We start from the raw sequence: 19,569 nt of genomic DNA, 5'->3' as shown, positions 1-19,569 counted from the left end.
AAAAAAAAAAAATCATTTCCAGGCTAGAATGATATATACGTTTCTTTTGCTCAGCACAAGCACTGGGTAGACTCTTTGAATCTTAACAACACAGTAAAATGTGATGTCAAGAATTTGGTAAGTATCTAGAGAAAATCAACTGAACTTTAACTTTCCATATTTATTGCCCCCTCACAAAACGGACCAGAAGAGATACAGACATATAAACTTACTGATTTACATTTTTCAAAATATTGTGTTTTTCTACAGTGTATTAGTTTTAAGTGTTTTACATCGTTCCTTAACCCATACGGAAATGCACTGTACATGTTTCCAGAACATGAGAATTCCTCTAGATGGGGGGAAGAAAAGAGAGTGTTTATAAAACTTCCTAGAGAAGACTCACTTTGTTTAATCCCCTCTAGACTGTGAGCAACCTGGGGTTGAGGAACACCTTCCTCATCTCTGTCACTTTGCATCTTCTTCAAGGCCTGGGTTATGGTAGGTGCTCCCAAAACATCTGTTGAATGAATGGATCGAAGAATATCTACATCTTGAAGAAGGAGGTAATAAGTAAAGAAAGATGGGGAGAGGCTGAGGAAGAGGGAAGAAGCATTTACACAATTTAGGAAGTATGGGAAGATGTGTGTACAAGGAACAGTGGCAAGTGACGCTGATAAAGTCGATTGGGAAGGGGTGGTGACAGAGGAGATTGCAGAGTCTCTCTGCAGCCACACTGGGAAAGACATCTTCTTTCTATTCTATTATGATCGGCAGGTTATCATTGTTTCATGTTTTCCTTTATTTAGTTTTTGAAGGACACACTAGCTCAAGCCCCATTAATACATTGTCATTTGGTCCCTATATTAATTTATGGGTATAAAGAAGCATGCCTTCTGGAGCCACTGTGTAAGGCTGAGCAGTCTGTGCACTGCACAATTCCTGGGAACTTGCAGTTCAATGTGTGGCAGCCCAGTGCTCCCTTAATCTCCCTGTATGTATAATGGAATACATTTACAAATTTATAAACATCCTGAGAAATACAACATGTTTGGAAGATACTTTTTTTTTTAACGTTTTATTTATTTTTGAGACAGAGAGAGACAGAGAATGAACGGGGGAGGGGCAGAGAGAGAGGGAGACACGGAATGGGAGGCAGGCTCCAGGCTCTGAGCCATCAGCCCAGAGCCCGACGCGGGGCTCGAACCCATGGACTGCGAGATCGTGACCTGAGCTGAAGTTGGCTGCTTAACCAACTGAGCCACCCAGGCGCCCCTGGACGATACTTTTAACGAACCTCTTTATCTGTTCCTTAAAGCAAACGATTCTTCTATTTTCCCCAGTTGTGAGAGCTATACTGTAAAAACAGATGTTTGTTTTTGTATGTGTGTTGCTTCCACATTCTAACTCTCAGTGACTAAGGGCTACCTGCTTGGAACTCTTCCATACTGGATGGAGTTCTGTTGTTGGAATGCATGGGTTCTAATCCTGGCTCCATCACTTAGTGTGTAATCTTGTGCAAGCTACTTAGTTTCTCTGTGCCTCAGTTTCCTTAGTTACAAAACAGGAGTAATAAGAGCTCCCACCATATAGGGCTGATGTAAGAAAGAATTGAAATAATCTATGTTAAGTGCTTAGCACAGTGATTGGAACATAGGGAGTTCTCATAGGTGTTAGCAATTATTATTATTGCCAGTACTGGACTACCAGGTTTGGCCTGCTAGGCAGAGCTCCTCCTGAGCCCCTAGAGCTGGGACTGCCCAGCTAGGGCCTTCCCCTTTCCAATGAGCAGGCAGGTATCAAATGTTCTTCCCAGGCTACTCATTCCATGAGAGTTAGCCAGACCGTCCCCAGCTGCAGGTTGATAGACCACACACACACACACACACACACACACACACACACACACACTATAAGCACACATACTTCCTCTCTATTCTAAGAACTGCCAACAACAATGCTACAGAATCGAGATGTGGCTGCCATCCCCATATCTTTTTTTTCCAGATGAGCCCATTCAAACATAATTGTTAGATCTGAGAGGAAACCCAAGAGACACAAAATGTTTCATGGCTAACAGCAACAGAATGATAGGTTTTGGCAAAGGATGACCACCAGAAAGGAGAGAGAAAACAGATTTTGTTGTTTTTGGTGGTGGTGAGCGTGTGCATGTGTCAGATGGTAAATAGAGTGGGGGATATGTAAGACCTGGAAAGTGACATGGAAATCGATGATCAAGTTGGTGTTGGGGGGAATCTAGGGTCAGACAGACAATTAGAGAGGGGAAAGTTCACTGGCAAGGTGAAGGTGAAGGTGAACCATAAGGACCAGGGGATCAGAACACTCACTCTCTCATTTAATCATTTACTTGTTCATTTGGAAAATTGTTACAGAGTAGTGACTACATGCTGAGATGTGTCAGATGCAGGAAATCAGTAGAGAACAAGTGTTCCTACCATCATGGAGCTTATAGTCTAATATAGACAAAAAGCACATTCTCAGTGAGAGGTTGTATCCTAGAAGTAAGAGCAAAGCATTATGGAGGTTAGGGGTAGTGTGTGGCCTGTTGCAGTGCTTTGGAGAAAAGCACTGTTGTTCCTGGTGCTTTCCGGGAACAATAGTATGGCCGAGGTGCATCATGGGAGTGGAGCAAGATGAGGGCGAAAAAGTAAACAGGAGAAATACCAGAAAGAACTTCTTAGAATCAAAGGTTAAAGAGTTTGCTCTTGATTTTAGGGCGCTCTACTGTGTAAGACTTAAATATTACTCAGATCTCAAGGACTGGAATCTAGGGAGGGAAACCGAGTGGCCATTTTCTTAAAAATGACGTAATATATGAATAAAAGCTCAGCTGAGAATATTTGTTGGAGAGGCCTTCCTCCCTTATGTTGTCATGAGAGCTGAAGGACCATCCCTGCCTAGAGCGGAGCATTCTCCAAAGACGAGTGAACATCTTCCGCCCTTCCCAGCACCTCTCCCATTTTATAGCGAGCCTTGTGGCAGCCCTTATGTTTGCTGTGGGTGAGTTTCATAAAGCCATAAAGAAGAAAAGGAAGCTTATCACTTATTACCTTCATGTAGCCATGTTCTAATTCCTTAGCCTGGCCTTCAAGAACATCCAACCTCTTCTTTTAATTTTTTTTAATGTTTTAATTTTTTTTTTGGAGGAGAGAGAGACAGAGCATGAGTGGGGGAAGAGCAGAGAGAGGGGGAGACACAGAATTCGAAGTAGGCTCCAGGCTCTGAGCTGTCAGCACAGAGCCTGCTGCAGGGCTCGAACTCACGAACTGTGAGATCATGACCTGAGCCAAAGTCGGACGCTTAACCGGCTGAGCCACCCAGGCATCCCTCATCCAACCCCTTCTACCTGTGCTCTTATAACTCCCCTGCACAAATCCTCTTTTCCAGTCAAATGAGTCTCAAACACTCCATGTACTTCCCTGCTTTGGTGCCTCTGACCCTGTCCTTTTAAGAGCTTAGCCCTTCTCACACTCAGTTTCCTCATATGTAAATTGGTGATAATAATACCTTTATTCAGCATGTTATATGGATCATGTGTCTCAAAGTACCTATCACAGTGCCTGGCATGAAAACACTGTTTGACACACGTGAGAAGCTGCCAATTTCAGGTTCTAGATCCTTGTCCGTATGTCACAAACTTCAATACTGAAATGTTTTCAGGCTTGGGTAGGAGATGGGCACTGGGAACTGGAGTAGACTGGAAAGGGCAGGCCTGTCAATAAGCATGCAAGGAAACAAACACAAAAACTAAAAACACAAAACATGAAAATAAAAACAACAAAAAACCATGTCTGGAACCTCATTTGGCTCAAGCCTACCATTTATTTTGCAAACCCTTTGACTTTTGCCTCCTTACTTTAGGTTATAAATATCCTTCCTTTTGTACTTCTCTTTCATCCACCCTACGTGCCACTTATTTTTCACTTCATATTCTTTGTAGCATTACTGATATTTCAGTGTACATTTTGTGACTTTCAGAACCACAATGAGAATGAAGTCAAGCTACATATGTAAGGTGTCGAGTGCCAGGCACATACGTTTTAGCTTTATTGTTTTGAATAATAATAATCATGACCATAGAAATCTCTTAAATTCAGGGGCGCCTGGGTGGCTCAGTCGGTTAAGCAGCCGACTTCCGCTCAGGTCATGATCTCACAATCCGTGAGTTCGAGTCCCGTGTTGGGCTCTGTGCTGACAGCTCAGAGCCTGGAGCCTGTTTCAGATTCTGTGTCTCCCTCTCTCTGACCCTCCCCCGTTCATGCTCTGTCTCTCTCTGTCTCAAAAATAAATAAACGTTTAAAAAAAAAGTTAAAAAAAAAAAAGAAATCTCTTAAATTCAGAGACCAGGTCTCTAAGACTTCCAAGAATCTCTTTCCTGCTTGTTGACTTGGTGAAGAATAATAATAACAATAATAATGACTACTAATTAAATGGTTGTCCACATGACAGGACCTGTTCTGAGTACTATGCATGCCTGAACTGATTTCTGCTCATGATAACCCTTGAGGTAGGCTCTGTTAGTATCATATAATATCATATGGTAGAAATAAGAAAATGGACGCATCAAAAGATACGTAACTAGCCAAGTTTTGCAGGTGGGAAGTGACAGAGTCGGGATTTGAACCGGTTGGGCTGGCCCCACAGCCCATGTACTAAACTACTGGACTGTATTCACTCTCTGACCAAGTTCTATTCATCCTTAAAGGCCCAGATCACATGCTACCTCCTCTCCAGCTTCCCATACAGAGTTGGCTGAGTTACTCCAACTTCTGTACTCCCCCTGCACTTTGAATATACCTCCCCTGTAGCAACGTTCACAGTTAAAATTATTTATGTGTGTGTTTATCCGTATGTGAGTTTCTTAAGGAATAATCTGTAAATTACTCATTGTTATACACTTTGCAGAGGGCTTGGCACATAATTGATAAGTAAAAATATGTGTTGAAATTTAATGGAGCTAGTAGGACATCAGTAAAATTTGATGTCCATGATGGTGGTAGCTATGAGATCAAACATGGGTGAATGGAAATTTCAAGTGAAAAGAAACAGTGCTAAGTTATTGGCTGTTTTGCTATGGTTTTTACAATATTGCTGCCGTTGTTTTTGTCCTTTTCTGGGTTGGAGTAGCTAAAATGACTCCTATCTAAGATGTCTCATTAACCGGAGGCCTCCTAGTCCCTTTTAGTTACATGTCTTTCCACCCCAACCCTTCTGAGGAATTATCAGTTCATGGCAGGTGTGACTGCCCTGTGAAAGCCACAGAAGAAATAAGCAATACTGAAATGTATGCCACTTAGCAACGATTAATATTTCACCAGAGGTTACATAAACAAGCTAAAAGAATGACTGAAGGTACCCCACCTCAATGTGAGCCAAGGACCCATATTTTATAACAATGCTTTCCGTAGTACTTTAAAATTTATAATCCTTTCCCTTCCATTACTTCATCTGATTCTTACCATAGCTCATTGGAATAGGCAGGAGAAGCTCAAGGAAAGAAAGACACTTGCCTCATGTTCATGGCCAGTGCAAGATGGAACCAGGACAAGGACCTGTTTTCCATACAACACGTACACAACAGGCCAAACAAGATGGTCAAAGTAACTAATTCGATATTGGGACACTCCTGTCCCCAGCGTGCATAGATCTGTACTGTTACGGGCTCTGAAGACAGGGAAGATTTTGCAGATGGTGGAAAATGGAAACACTGAGAACTGGGCCAAGAGATAATATGCTGGGGTTCAAAGAAAAGATGGAGTTTGTTAGTTTAGGGGTGGAAGGACGTATTGGGTGATGTTTACTTATGGAGCGCAGAAACAAGGTCTGTCACAGGAGATAATATGTTGAATTTTATAGGATAAAGATTTTAAAAAGCAGTCTGCTTCAAAAGAAGAGATGAGATAGGCATGTGTAGAGCTAGAAGACAGAGGAATTTTCAGTCGGTGTGAATGGACTTGGCAAACTACATTATGTTTAATGTTCCTATGTGTGCTTTTAAAGAATTCTTCCTCCTCTATGTCACTGCCCCTCCTACTAAAAGATACATCAGATTCTTTGTGCCTGTTCTCATCTCATTCCCCTGTTCCCACCTATACTGGGCTTACTGTCAGTCCCACAGGAATGTGGAGACATTCAGAAGCAGGAAATGATCAGAAGGGCTCCTTTGATGCTGGCACATACACTTGCCTTGTGCTTCCTCATGCTTTGTCCCTGTGGTTCCTGCAGACTCCATGCACCCTGGTGTCAGAGACTCTTCCTACAAATCGTCTTCCTGTGTCTTGGGTGTCAAGCCTGCCCTGATCTTTGAATTATTTTGACTCCCCTTTATTTCTCATATGCTGGCTGCTCCTCTCCCCACCGCTGACCACAGGGCTCAAGCTGGATTTGTTCTGGCTCATGGTCACACTTGATGGCTGGTGACTGCCTGGTGCTGACAGGCACCTGGTGCTCCAGTGCATATCTATTTTCTTAAAAAATGTGTGACCATAGCTGAAACTGGCTGAAATAGAGTGACATTTGCCTCATTTGGGAATATCTACTGATAGGTTCACGTTCGCAAGGATACAGCTCATGTCCATGAGCTCTTGCTGGTTGAGACAGAGAGAGAAAGAGAGAGAGAGAAGGGAAGGGAAGGGAAGGGAAGGGAAGGGAAGGGAAGGGAAGGGAGGGAAGGGAAGGGAAGAGAAGGGAAGTGAAGAGAGGAGAGAAGAGGAGAGAAGAGGTTGAGTTCCAGACATCTGCAAATGAAAAATAAGGCAGAGACATAGCAAATTCCAAAGTGCAGCTGAAGGCACTGCAGTTTGGGCAGCTGAATCCCATTAAAAAATCATGTGAAAGCTCTATTCCTGCCATTGTGATGAAGAGGGAAAGCAAATGTCTGAGGGTTTCACAAAGAAAACAATTTGTGACTAGAAGACTTAAAGTTCTGTAAAATCTCATGAAAATGGAAACAGTTTGATGGGTACCCAGGAAGTCCATGAAGTATAGCCAGTACAGGGAGGTCACAGAAAGGTAATTCCACTCCCCTCAGCCAGGGAGCATCTATGGGAGAAGTCAAAGCCAGGTGGGCCCCTTCAGCTGACGTAAGACCAAAGACCTGACACACAAGGAGCGCAGACAAAGCTGTCTTTATAATCATAGCCTGTCTTTTACACAATCATTTCATGTCAGTAGAAAATCGACCTGAATTCTTTTCCTCCAAATTTTTATTTTAGATCATCTCTGGATCTTAAAATTAAAATTTAAGCCATATTTTAAAATTACATTAAGTAATAAATCTTAAGATGAAAATTTAAGCCATTCTCAGCTATAAACTAGAATTAATGGAAGTGTTCCTGGCAGCCATTTTGAGTAACTGGTGGGCATCATCTCTCTAGACACAGAAGAGTTATTTTTATAGGCTTCACAGTGTGTTGGAAAAAATCCACATGGGTCTTATATAAAAGCAATGGGTTTATATTTTATTTTAGGATTACAAAATCCATATAGATCTTAAAAAATACACACTTTTTTCCTAGGGTAGTTTTAAAGGTTTGGTGAATATTTATATTCTGCTTTTGCACATATACTGCCCTATATGCTTGGAATTCTTTGGGCCAATAAACTCCAGGGCACGTCCAGAAAAGGGAACTAGAAAGGCCGAGTGTAAGGGAGAATTATCACACCTTTCAGTCCAAAAAGATGAAGGCTGGAGGCAGAGAGGACTGATGCTTACTAAACCATAAAGAATAGGGTAGGGAGAGAACACCAAGGACTGTCCTCAAAATGAATCAAAGGTAGGTTTTGCATATATAAAAGAAAGCATGAAGGCACACAGTGGCTATTCATTCTATGGAAACCATTATCTAAAGAGATGTTTCAAGTAGAAAATAAAAATTAGGCTGGAGGATGATGAATTTAACAAGAGCTAAGCTAATGATTATGGGATTCTGGGAATGCCTCCTAGAAAGCAAACTTAGCTCCACACCACTCCCCCCTCCTCCCACCCCCATCCCCGCAAAGTATTCCTACTTGTTAATTTACAGTAAAGCTACTTCATGAGAAAGACAACCAGGCCTGTGGTCTGAACTATAAGTGGAGATTCTTCTGTTCTTTTTGAGAATGACAGCTTTGGCATGTGGTCATCTGCCCTCAACCCTTGCCTCTTGTAAGGTAAAGTGGTCCACACTCCTGAATTTAATAACTTGGGTATAAAAAAGAGAAGACACGGGGACTTTCTTCATTACCATGATCTGAATACAGAAGACCAGCATGAGACTGGTTCAGCAGTAGCATCATGGGAAGTCAGTATGCCCCCAGAATTTCATTAATACACTTTATGTCTAATGTACAATTCCATTCCATGGCTCACCTGAGATCTGGCTCTTCACAATATTTACTTTCTTGTAAAGTACTTAAGAAGAATAGCAGATTGATGTAGGAGGAGAGAATACCTATTTCACTTCCAGAAATCTCCTTTTCATCATCCCTCCCACCTCCCTTCTCCCTTGTCTCATACAGGCAGAAAGGATGATAAAAGGCACAGCAGGGTATTGGCATGAAATAATCCCCAGGGTGGGAGAGGGTGGGGAGGTGGTCCCTTCAGAATCCCAACACCCTGGGTCACCTCATTGGCCTGCTTTCCTTCTAGTGAGTGACTAGTTATGAGCCCCAGCAAGGGCATGTGAAAGCCCCAATTGAGAACACAGTAGGATTTAAGTAACCCATAAACCTGTTGTATACTCACTCCCTAGTCCGTCTTGGGCAGAAGCCTATCCATAGAACTAATCTTTCTCAGAAATAAAAGAGGGAAACCTCACTTATAATTCCCAACTGCATCATTAATAAAAATAAGAGCCAATGTCTAGGTAGATCTCCTTCCATTAGATTATTTTATTATGGAGGAGTGCTGGTTATGGAAAAATCATATAAAATAACTTAAGAATCATGAGAAAAACGAGTCCTCTATCTTCCCCCAAAAATGTACTATTAAATTTCAAATAGATCTGTAAGCCTTTGACTCTTCAACTGTGTATTAAAATGGAACAAAAGGACTCCTTTGAGGAGACAGAATTAAGCTTAGTTGATGGAAAGTAAAAACTCTTTGAAATTAAAGAGTTCCCTTTAAGGCCTTGGGGTTCTGAATTAAACTACATTCTCTTCTTAACCACCTTAGACATTTGTTTTTAATAAGTCTTTACAAAGTAAACAATTTAAAAAAGGACCTCAACTGTGTTTCTGACCAGCAAAATAAGTACAGATTCCAGATGTTTCTCATTTTTCTATGTCACTAATTCAAAGTCAGAAATCTCTTCTTTATTGGACATTTATTTAATCCTAATGTTTTATATACCTCTGTTCCAAGAATCTCCTTTCCTATCTCTGCATCCCTTCTCTCGCCAAAGTCATCAATTTGTTAGATTTATTAGTCATAAATCTATTTATATCAGTATCTATATAAGATATTAGGGAAATTTCCTTCTCCCGAAATCTTTAAAAATTGGATACATGTTGTGTTTTGTAAGTTGAATAGAGGTTAGGGAGGTAAATCACCTTTCAGAGTTCTCTTTATGCCTTCTGACTTCTGATGCCTGCACTTGGGTCATCCTGTTGGCCTTTTGGATTTTGCTCTAAAGGGCTGATAGGTATTAGAGGAACTAATTGCAGACACTACTCTGTGCTCTCCTAGCCCTACAGGTCGGCCATGGATGATGGATTCCTACACTCTATCATGTATTTAATTCTACCTGGCCCCATGCTGGAGTTCCAGCAATGGCCAAGGAATTAAGAGAGCAGAGAGCTGAAAACAGTAAATCTCCATGGAAAATATAATGTAGTAGTGGTTGGAATCATGCAAGGGAGATACACTTGATCTCTCCCCTTTGTGCTTGTTTTTAATGGTATGAAGTCTAAGGTGACATTTTTGAATGTATAATTCTATTAATAATTTTTTAATCATAGCTAATATTTATTTAGCCAGGCACTGTGCTAAGTGCATCTAGATTATTTTCATTATTTCTTACAACAATACTAACAAGTAGATTCTTTCATTGTCTCCAGTTTACAAACGAGGAAACAGTCTTATAGACTCCAATACCTACTTGCCCATGAAATATGCATGCTACAGAGAAGAAATCATGTAGATCTCTGCAAGGGAGGGATATCTTGAACAAAGGCATTTTGGGGGCAGCATTTAGCAATCACTTCAGAATGACAGCATAATTCATAGATTAGCAGACATTCATAGGTATGCACAGGATTACACCAAATTACATTAAGGCTGGTGGTGAAATGGCTGCTGGGAAGCTATCAAGACTGGCTTCCAGAATTAGAGATAACAAATACTGTTCAGACCTCAAACATATCCTAAACACTACAAGAGAACATGAGCTCCTTTTGGACCACACAATCCTTGCAGATGACTTCAGAGGTGAAACTTCAACACTTGCAGCCCAGATAAAAATATTAACTTGTAAAGAGAATGTCCTACAGATATTAGGCATAAAAGGCAACTGTCTTAGAAAGTGGGCACCCTTTTCTAGATGTGTCTTATGTGACTACAGAGGTTTTCCTTCTAAAGCCTAAAAAAAGGGATTTAAAAAAAGTTAATTAGTCGACAACTTCTACTGCATAGCTAATTTTGATGGAGTCCCATATTAGATAGCAATTAAGTTGTCATAAAGACAGTAATTACAGGTTTTAATGTAGTATGATTTTGTGACGCAAACTTGAGCTTGCTAAATGAGTAATGGATGAACTTGCAGGAAGGAGGAAAATACAATGGAGAAAAGAAAGGAAGAAGAGACATCAAATCCATCAAATCCCCATCAATCCAGAGGAGATATTTTCTGTTCCTTTGGTCCATAAAGGTCATCTAAAGCAGAGATTCTCAGACTTGTGTGTGCATCAGAAACACCTGGCAAGTTTGTTAAAGCACAAGGAAGGGCCCAAGAGTTTGCATTGCTAACAAGTTTCCAGGTGGCACTGATGCTGGTGTGGGGCACTGTGCTGATGTTGGTGTGGGGACCAAACTGCCAGATCCACTAAAATAACTAGAGATCCTGCTGGACTTTTCCTAGTTCATATTCTAGACGTTTGTCCAGAGCTGACACATCTTTGGATTTTCTAAACTTGGGTTCCTTCACAACAAGCTTTTCAGGTTCACATTTAGTACTCCTTACCTGATGAAATTTGGTAGTTTCCAACCAGAAGAAGCCTCATGAGAAATAAAAAATGGATGTAAAGCCTGTTGAGAGAAATATAAGAGGCAATTAAGAAAGGAAATCCAAATTACTCTGTCATTGTAATTAATAGTAACTTTTGGATAAACACCATTATCCCGAAGATATATTCATTGTATTTTCCGCATTTGCTTTTTATTAGCAACTTAAACAAATTTACAGATGAAGATGTAATTGGATCAACACAGTGACAACTAAAAAAAGACGTTTCATTATTTAGAAAATTCTATTGAATAGAAGGTGATAATTATATCAGAGATACAACTAAATTTTCTAAACAATGTTAACGTTTATTTTGACCCAAGTATTGTTTGCCTAAGTCGAGGCATTATTTTTAGTAACCAAAGCATTCTTTTTTTTTTTTTTTTGCATTCCAAAATCTACTTCCTAATGTAATGAGTCCTGTTTACTTGGTAATGTTTTTCTTTTTTTTTTTTAACTACTGAATAATATGCAGAAAATGATGAGAACTGCGAAGTATCTGAAAGGCACGTAGGTCGTTTTGTGAAAATAAGGAGTATGGAGAGAGAAAACATTTTCAGTAAAAGTGCTCTGTGAGTATCTTTTCAGTATTTCCCAGTAAGGAAGAAAATACTATGCTTTTCTTTGGTCAGACAGTCAATTCACATCAGAACTGGTCTGTTCACTTTTGCCTTTGGATTCCCCATCACATCAAGCTCAGCGGACTTAGGGATCCACAGGGGTATTGTTTCCACACTTCAAGTGGTACTGGCCAATTCAAACCAAACGCTAGGCCCCCTCCCAGACACGTTTGTGGTTGCCCTGACACACATGCCTAGCTGTTCTGACTCTGAAGCCTGCTTCTGTTAGTGTAGAGATAACTTTAATGTCCAGCATACTGCAAAACTTGCTTGTGATGAGAGCCATCGCTTGGCCACCCATCGGGACAAAGATAGCGGTTGGTCATTTCTGGAGTTTCAGTGCTTGCTCCATTTCTCCTCCCAATGCATTCATTTCTGGATTAAGGTTGACTGCAGCTCATGATTCTGCTGCTTCAAATCGTTCTAAAATAGCCCAAGAAGTTCTGACTTGTGAATGTGAAACATGAGTTCGGCCTTCTCTAAGTGAGCCTACCATTCTCTTACTGCCTAAACAAATGGCAGGTTTCCTGCAGACAAGAGTTGGCTCAGAAAACTTTTTGAAGTCAGGACTTACACAGGACCACATCACCTCCATTGGATAATATACATTCTACAATATTTTTATTCTAGAAAAGGCATGATGAACTCATGACTATTCTACTAACTGCTTTCTTCTTAAAAATTTATAGCAAGCCAGTTCTTCTCAGCTCAGCAGGGCACAGTGCCCACAGACTTGGATTTGTTCACTTGCCTAGGCTAGAAATTCAGGAACGTCAAGATACTCAACTCATTTCTAGTATAACTATGTATTTGTGTGTCAGCAAAGGCTATCCTCTTTTTCCTTTACTGAAAAAAAAAAAAAAAAAAACAACTGCAAATGTTTATTGAACTTTGAGGCTGGCATAAAAGAACTATTAGACTATGGTTTTTGTCCTGGAATTATTTATAATGAAGTCTTAATATAAGATCTGCACATGTGAAATAATTACAAACAAGGAGAAAGAGGACAGAGTTTATTTAGCATGGACTGTTTAGTACAGACCATACAGATATATGATGTCAGAGAGTTGGGGACAACTTTAGGAAGTTGATTTAAGTGATTTAAGTGATTTAAGTTGATTTAGAAGTGATTAAAGTAGATTAAAGGATACATAAAATTTGTATAAAAAGATAAGTGGTCTTTCTCTGTGTTTTATTCAGAAAACGAATGCGTGCATTTATACTATTTAATCTCACTCACTAAATATCTTTATAGGGTGTCCAGAAACCTCAAAATGGTCACCAGTGGGCCAAAGAGCTTTTTACTTGACCATCACTTGCCATGTTTTCAAAGAAATTTGAACTAGTTACCAATGTTAACAAGTTGAACGATTTTACATTAAAATGTATAGATTTAGATTTTCTCTTGCAATTGGACAGTCTATCAAAACCTGGGATATATTTCTGCCTGGTAACAATGAATTACAGCTGAGTAAAACCCACCCCCATTGGACAGGGCACTGACTTTCTGCTCTCCACTGCCCAAACAAATCCCCCTAACTTCTTTCACCTAACATGCTGTGCTCATGTAGATCCCCTATCTGGCCTCTGTGGGCATTTGAGCTTATGACCCTGCTGTACGTTAATAGGGCCTCCCACACAGAGAGCTGTGATATATGCTCCACTTCAATCAATTCGGTCACAATCAGTGATCCTGTCCTCTCAGCCTCACTTTAGAATGTTCAAGCAACTTACACACAGAAGGACACTGTATAAAATTGTTCTCAATCCACAGAGGAAAATATCATGGACAACGTACACAAAGAGTCGAACTTTGGATTCTGTAAGTACGCTGGTGATCATGATTGTTCATGATATGAACATACATAGAGAAATGTATGTTCTCTAGTGGAGGTTACCAGGCTATGTTCACATATGAAGGATGGATGCTCCGTTAGCTCCTTCAGGTCACTTACTATAGGAAGATCCATGCAAAGCGCATGTTATGCATGAAAATTTGGAGTGAGATAGTAGATAAGTTGAGGTTGATTATTCTCTTCCAGAAAATTTACCTATTTCACAAAGAATTTTATTTAAGCAGAGTTGTTCCTATGTATTTGAGATATAGTCAGATCTACCTATAATATAGCCCTGTGTGTCCCAAAGTAAGGCACATCTGTATGAATATTTACTGTGGGCAACCAATTCCTTCTGGTATGCTCTGAGGAAATGTACAGAGCACCCAATGGTCAGGCAATGCAAGCAGCATGTGTTAGATCTAGAATGAGTTCCATACTTGTATTGGAACAGTCATTCATTTATTCACCTGGTCATCCCAAATGTGTTTACTTCTTTAGCCCAGCCCCGTGGGCTTTCTCTTGGCTCTTCTATTAACTAGCTCTGTGAACTTGTCGAAATCCATTAACCTGTCTCGGTTTTGGTTCCTCAGATGAGAAAGGCATATTAAATGATCTCTGAGGTCCCTGAAGATAAAACATGCCAAGTTTTCAGAAGAAGGTGCCTAGGGTAAAGGGAGGCAATCTGTTCTGACTTAGGAATCAGGCTGCAATCCTTTGCACATAGACATCGCTGCCTAGCCTGCCAGTGTGCAGGCCAGGTGTGGTCTCATACCCAGCTTGTGCCCACCAGTAAGCCCACACTGGTGTTTCATATCCAGCTTCCTTTCTGTTTGGCCCTATAGTCTAATGGTAGATTCCCTGGGATTTCTGGTTCTGATATATACTTTATCACTGATGCTCATGTTCCCCTAGGAAGTCTTTTCCCTTTTTAGCTCAGTCTCATCTTGTTGACTTAGAGGATGAGATTTCATCCTCCTTCTTTGAGGCTACCTGGGAAGAGAAGAGGGGCCAACTTGTAATACCTCTTAAGATGGAAAAGTTACAGAAAACATTACATTAAATATTTGAATTGCCTACAGTTTTAAGAAAAAAGGAAAGGAAATTCTGTGCTTTTTCTTATTTTTTATTCTTTTCGAATCTCACCTTTTCTTAGCAAAGATAGAGATTCTCCTATAAAATAGGTGTTGGGGCAAGAGAGCACGAAAGGAAAGGGTCTCTTTAGGGACCAGGCATCTGGGGGGGGGGGGGGCAGGAGTGGCTGATTCTAACTGTATCAGCCGATTATTTAGAGCAGAGGTCTGCCCCTGAAAGACCCTGGGGAGTTGTTGTCACTGCTACCCTCTTGCCCAGTGGATATTTTCTTTTATACTTTTATTTTTTTTTAAGCAATAGATACTTATTACAGAATAATTATATCTTCAAAATATAAACAAATCCTCTAAGCCACCCCAAGAGTTATACAGTTAACATTTTGATGTCTATACTTCCAACAAATATAAACATGTATATTATGTAGAGTTTTTAAAAAATGGGATAATATACAGGCTCCTGGATGACTCAGTCAGTTAAGTGTCTGGTTCTTGATTTCAACTCAGGTCATGATAATGGTGCATGAGATCGAGCCCCATGTCAGGCTCTGTGCTGACAGCGTAGAGCCTGCTTGGGATTCTTTCACTCCTTCGCTCTCTGCTCCTACCCTGCTCACACTCTCTCTCTCTCCGTCTCAAAATAAATTTTTAAAAATGGGATAATATATTCATATACATATATATGTAAGAGCATACGTATACACATTACATACGTATATACCATATGCATACTGTATACGTATTTATATCATATACATTGACTATACACACATTATTTTGTAAACTTCTTACTTCACTTGATATGTTATAAAATTTTTTCTATTCCTGTAAATATGGAATTTCAAATAATTTGTAGTGAATGTATCATTCTCCATTGTGTTGGCGTATTACAATTTATGTAATCAGTCCTCTATAACTGAGCATTTAGACCTTTCTTCCCCCCATTACTAGTGTAATGCAGTTGGTGGAAAAAGTCTTTTTTTTCTTTTTTTTTTTTTAGAGAGAGGGCAAGAGCATGAGCAGGGGAGGGGGCAGAGAGAGAGGGAAAATGAGACAGAAAGAGAGAGAGACAGAGAGAGAGAGAGAGACAGAGAGAGAGAGAGAATCTCAAGCAGGCTCCACAGTCAGTGCGAAGCCTGATGGGGCTCGATCCCATGACCCTGGGATCATAACCTGAGCTGAAATCAAGACTCTGACACAAGCAACTGAACCACCCAGGTGCCCCATGGAGAAGATTCTTTTAAAGCCTCTGGAAGAATTCCCAAGGCAGAAGAGGCAAAAATGGATTGTCCTCCTTGATAAAAAAGCAGCCATTCTGATGTTCTAGGGACAGGAGAAAAGAAGGGGTGCTGGGGAGAATCTGAGTTTCTGAGGCCCTGAGACCAGGCACGAATCTATATGTTAGAGAAAATAGGTTTCTAAGAAATTCCCAAAGACTTTTAAATCCAGGGCAATCTGTTATCTAATATTGACCGTCTATTGTGCCAGGCTGTGATGAAACTTTCTCCTGTGACCAACTGCTTTTTTCTGAGAGACTTTGGGAGGGAAATTAAAATAAGTAACAGGCTGTGTTACTCATTTGAGTTGGCAAAGGGCAGAAAGACACAAAGCTGTAGGATAAACTCTATAAGTGTAATTAAGAACCTCATGCCATTCAGGAAATAGGATAAGAGGTGCACAGAGGAAATGTTACTACTCTGAGAAGCCTTGGAGGTGGCGAACACTGAGCTCCTCCAGCAGGAAGAGGACTTGAGTCATTTTCTTGCAATACTAAAGTTAGAATGACTCCATGAACACAGAGTGTTTGGATATGCCTAGGCAGCTAACACAACACTGAAATGAAAATCCTTACATGTTTATTGACTAAATTCCAATTTGTGAGTTTTGAATTTCCAGATTAGAAATAAAACTCATGGGCGCCTGGGTGGCTCAGTCAGGTGAGTGTCCAACTTTGACTCAGGTCATGATCTCGCAGTTTGTGACTTTGAGTCCTGCACCAGGGGTGCTGTGTCAGCGTGGAGCCTGGTTCAGTTTCTCTGTTACCCTCTCTCTCTTCCCCTCCCCTGCTTGTGCTTTCCTTCTCAAAGATAAATAAATATTAGCAAAAAGAAGTAAAACTCATCTACTTTTCTATATCTTTCTCCCTCCTATTCTTTCCCTCAGCCATTTTCTCTTTGTTTTTTTTCTTTCTTTTCTCTTAATTAAAATAAAATACCTTTTCATTAGGTGATCCATTCATACTGTACAAGATTCAAAAGCGAGAAAAGGATAAAGGAGGATAGGCTAAATCATGACTATGTAAGCCTACCTTGCTCTTCATTGGAGTCAATGAATGTTATCTGGTTGTATATTCTTCCAGATGTTCTAAGCATACACAGCATGTATGAATAACAGCCACTCCCTTTCTGTTTCCACAAATAGCTGTGTACTCCACAAAGAGTTTGTGGCTTGCTCTTCTCATTTAAAGGCCACTTTCTTTTTTTTAAGTTTATTTATTTTTTGAGACCGCGAGAGACAGAGCATGAATGGGGGAGGGGCAGAGAGAGAGGGAGACACAGAATCGGAAGCAGGCTCCAGGCTCTGAGCCATCAGCCCAGAGCCCGACGCGGGGCGGGAACTCATGGACCTCGAGATCATGACCTGAGCTGAAGTTGGACGCTTAACCGACTGAGCCATCAAGGCACCCCTTGCTCTTCTCATTTAACATACTTCACCAACGGTTCCACATTCGTACACATAGAGCTGCTCAATGACTGTATTTGTAATCCAGTCCAAATGAACATAAATAATTTATTTTGCCTTTCCTTTTTCAGATGAGAATTAAGATTGCTTGCTTTTTTTCCCCAACAAAAAATTCTTCTGTAGTCTTGGACATACAGTTTTTTCATTATGTATGAGAATATCTATCTGATAAAATCCTAGGAATGGAATTGATGAGTCACGGTGTCTGTATATTTAAACTATTGATAAGTATGGTTAATTATCCTCCAAAGAGGTTGTATCAATTTGCACACCTACTACAAATGTATGAGAATATCTCTTTCCTTACACCTTAATCTAAATAATGTTACTGATTTTTAAATCTTTGCTCATCTGATAACTGAAAATTAGTGTGCCATTTTAATTTGCATTTTCCTATTATAAATGAAAGATAACATTTTTAAAAGACCTTTAGTTCTATTTATTTGTTCATTTTTACATTGTATTATTTGGTTCTTTCTTTTTGGCTCATAGGAGTTCTCTACATATTATAGAAATTAGTTATTTTACTATATAAATTATAGCAGATATTTCACCTGCTTTGACTTTTAACATTGTATATGTGTATTTCAATGGAATAGAAAATCTTATTTTTTGAGTAGTTGAATTTACTGACTCTTTCTTTTATGCCTTCTTTTTGTTGTTTGGGTTTTTTTTTGGGGGGGGTCATTATTTTTACCCTTCAAGAATTAAAAAAAAACTCCATTCATATTTTCCTCCAGGACATTTATGGTTGCCTGGTTATACTTCAATCTTTGGCTCCATCTGGAATGTATTTTGGTATATTCCTCTTCTTCTCCTTACAGTTCCCTTCTCCTCTTTTAGGTTTAGGCAAGTTGCCAAGGAGATTTAATGGCCTGGGTGCAGTCCTTCCCTCTCTGGCCCACTTCCTCACTGAGAGACCCAAGGAAAGAATTAGCTGCTCCAAGTTTTGGTTGAAAGGCGATGTGGGGCATGGAGACTGGAGGAAATGGAGACTAGGGATGGGACGGTCACAGGAGTCTCTATACACTTCTTCTGAGAAGAGTTCAACAGCTTCCAGTTTAAAGTTTGAGAATAAAATTTCTCGATTCCCAGATGTATTCTTTAAGCTTTACTGCTTAAACCATTTTCTCTATGAATTTCTCCACAGAGGACAGAAAGTGTGGAAATGAGATGGGATTAAACAGAAAACAGCTTGAGGGGCACATGGGTGGCTCAGTTGGTTAAGTGTCCAACTCCTGATTTCGTGTCAGGTCATGATCTCGTGGTCTGTGGGTTCAAGCTCTGCATCGCGCTCTGTGCTGAAAGCGCAGAGCCTGCTTAGGATTCTCTCTCTCCCTCACTCTCTGCCCCTCCCCACTCACTCCTCTATCTCTTTCTCTCTCAAAAATAAATATTTTTAAAAAGAAAATAGTTTGGATATAAATAAGAACTTACTGATAGAGAAACCTACAACAGGTTGGAAAGCCATGTGTCTTGAAAGATAGAGTTGAAAACTTGTCCTGGAATAGGAGCCCTTAAAACCCTTTATTTTATGGTTTTATCAGCTTTCCCATCAGGAAACAGACAATTTTAACACACAGGTATCATGTACATTAATATCTATAAGCCTAACACCATTAAGAAAAGAAGTTGCAGAAATATAAAGTAGCATTATCACAGATATGTTTTTGATAGGTTTTGTAGCATGTTTTAGAGTAAGAGTATTTTCTGTCCAGCTTGAAAGTTGAAGAAATTCAGGAGAGGGTGGATAGATGAGCCATCGGTCTTAGTACCACCTTATATTGATCTTGGCCAAGTTACTCAAATCTCAGAGAAGAGACTTGATGATGAAGTCAATTAGGCAAATATTAGAGAGTATCCAGACCAAGAACCAGTGGCTAGCCTAAAGGATTTTAACCTTTTGTATTGTGACCCTCAGAAAGACATAAGTTTTCCATTTTGGTCCAGAATAACACTACACACGAGGCTGAAATTAAAGTTACATGGAATGGTATTAACTTTTACTTCATGCATTCTGGTATTTTCTATTTCATTCCATTCCATTCCATTCCATTCCATTCCATTCCATTCCATTCCA

The 19,569-nt window shown here is 40.0% G+C and overlaps 1 protein-coding gene across 1 annotated transcript in view; it reads right to left on the bottom strand.

The window, feature by feature from the left end:
• Window positions 1-19,569, bottom strand: part of FRMD6 (FERM domain containing 6) — a 241,852-nt gene that overhangs the window by 152,296 nt on the left and 69,987 nt on the right. The window contains exon 3 of the mRNA XM_040477130.1: window positions 11,160-11,224. The gene's annotated coding sequence lies outside the window, so the exon portion shown is untranslated. The remainder of the gene's footprint in view (window positions 1-11,159; window positions 11,225-19,569) is intronic.

The sequence above is a fragment of the Herpailurus yagouaroundi genome, unplaced genomic scaffold (genome assembly GCF_014898765.1).
Source record: "Herpailurus yagouaroundi ecotype Mexico unplaced genomic scaffold, PumYag 141, whole genome shotgun sequence".
Taxonomy (NCBI): Eukaryota; Metazoa; Chordata; class Mammalia; order Carnivora; family Felidae; genus Herpailurus; species Herpailurus yagouaroundi.
The sequence above is the reverse complement of the archived record's forward strand: the minus strand, read 5'-3'. Positions and strand labels throughout refer to the sequence as shown.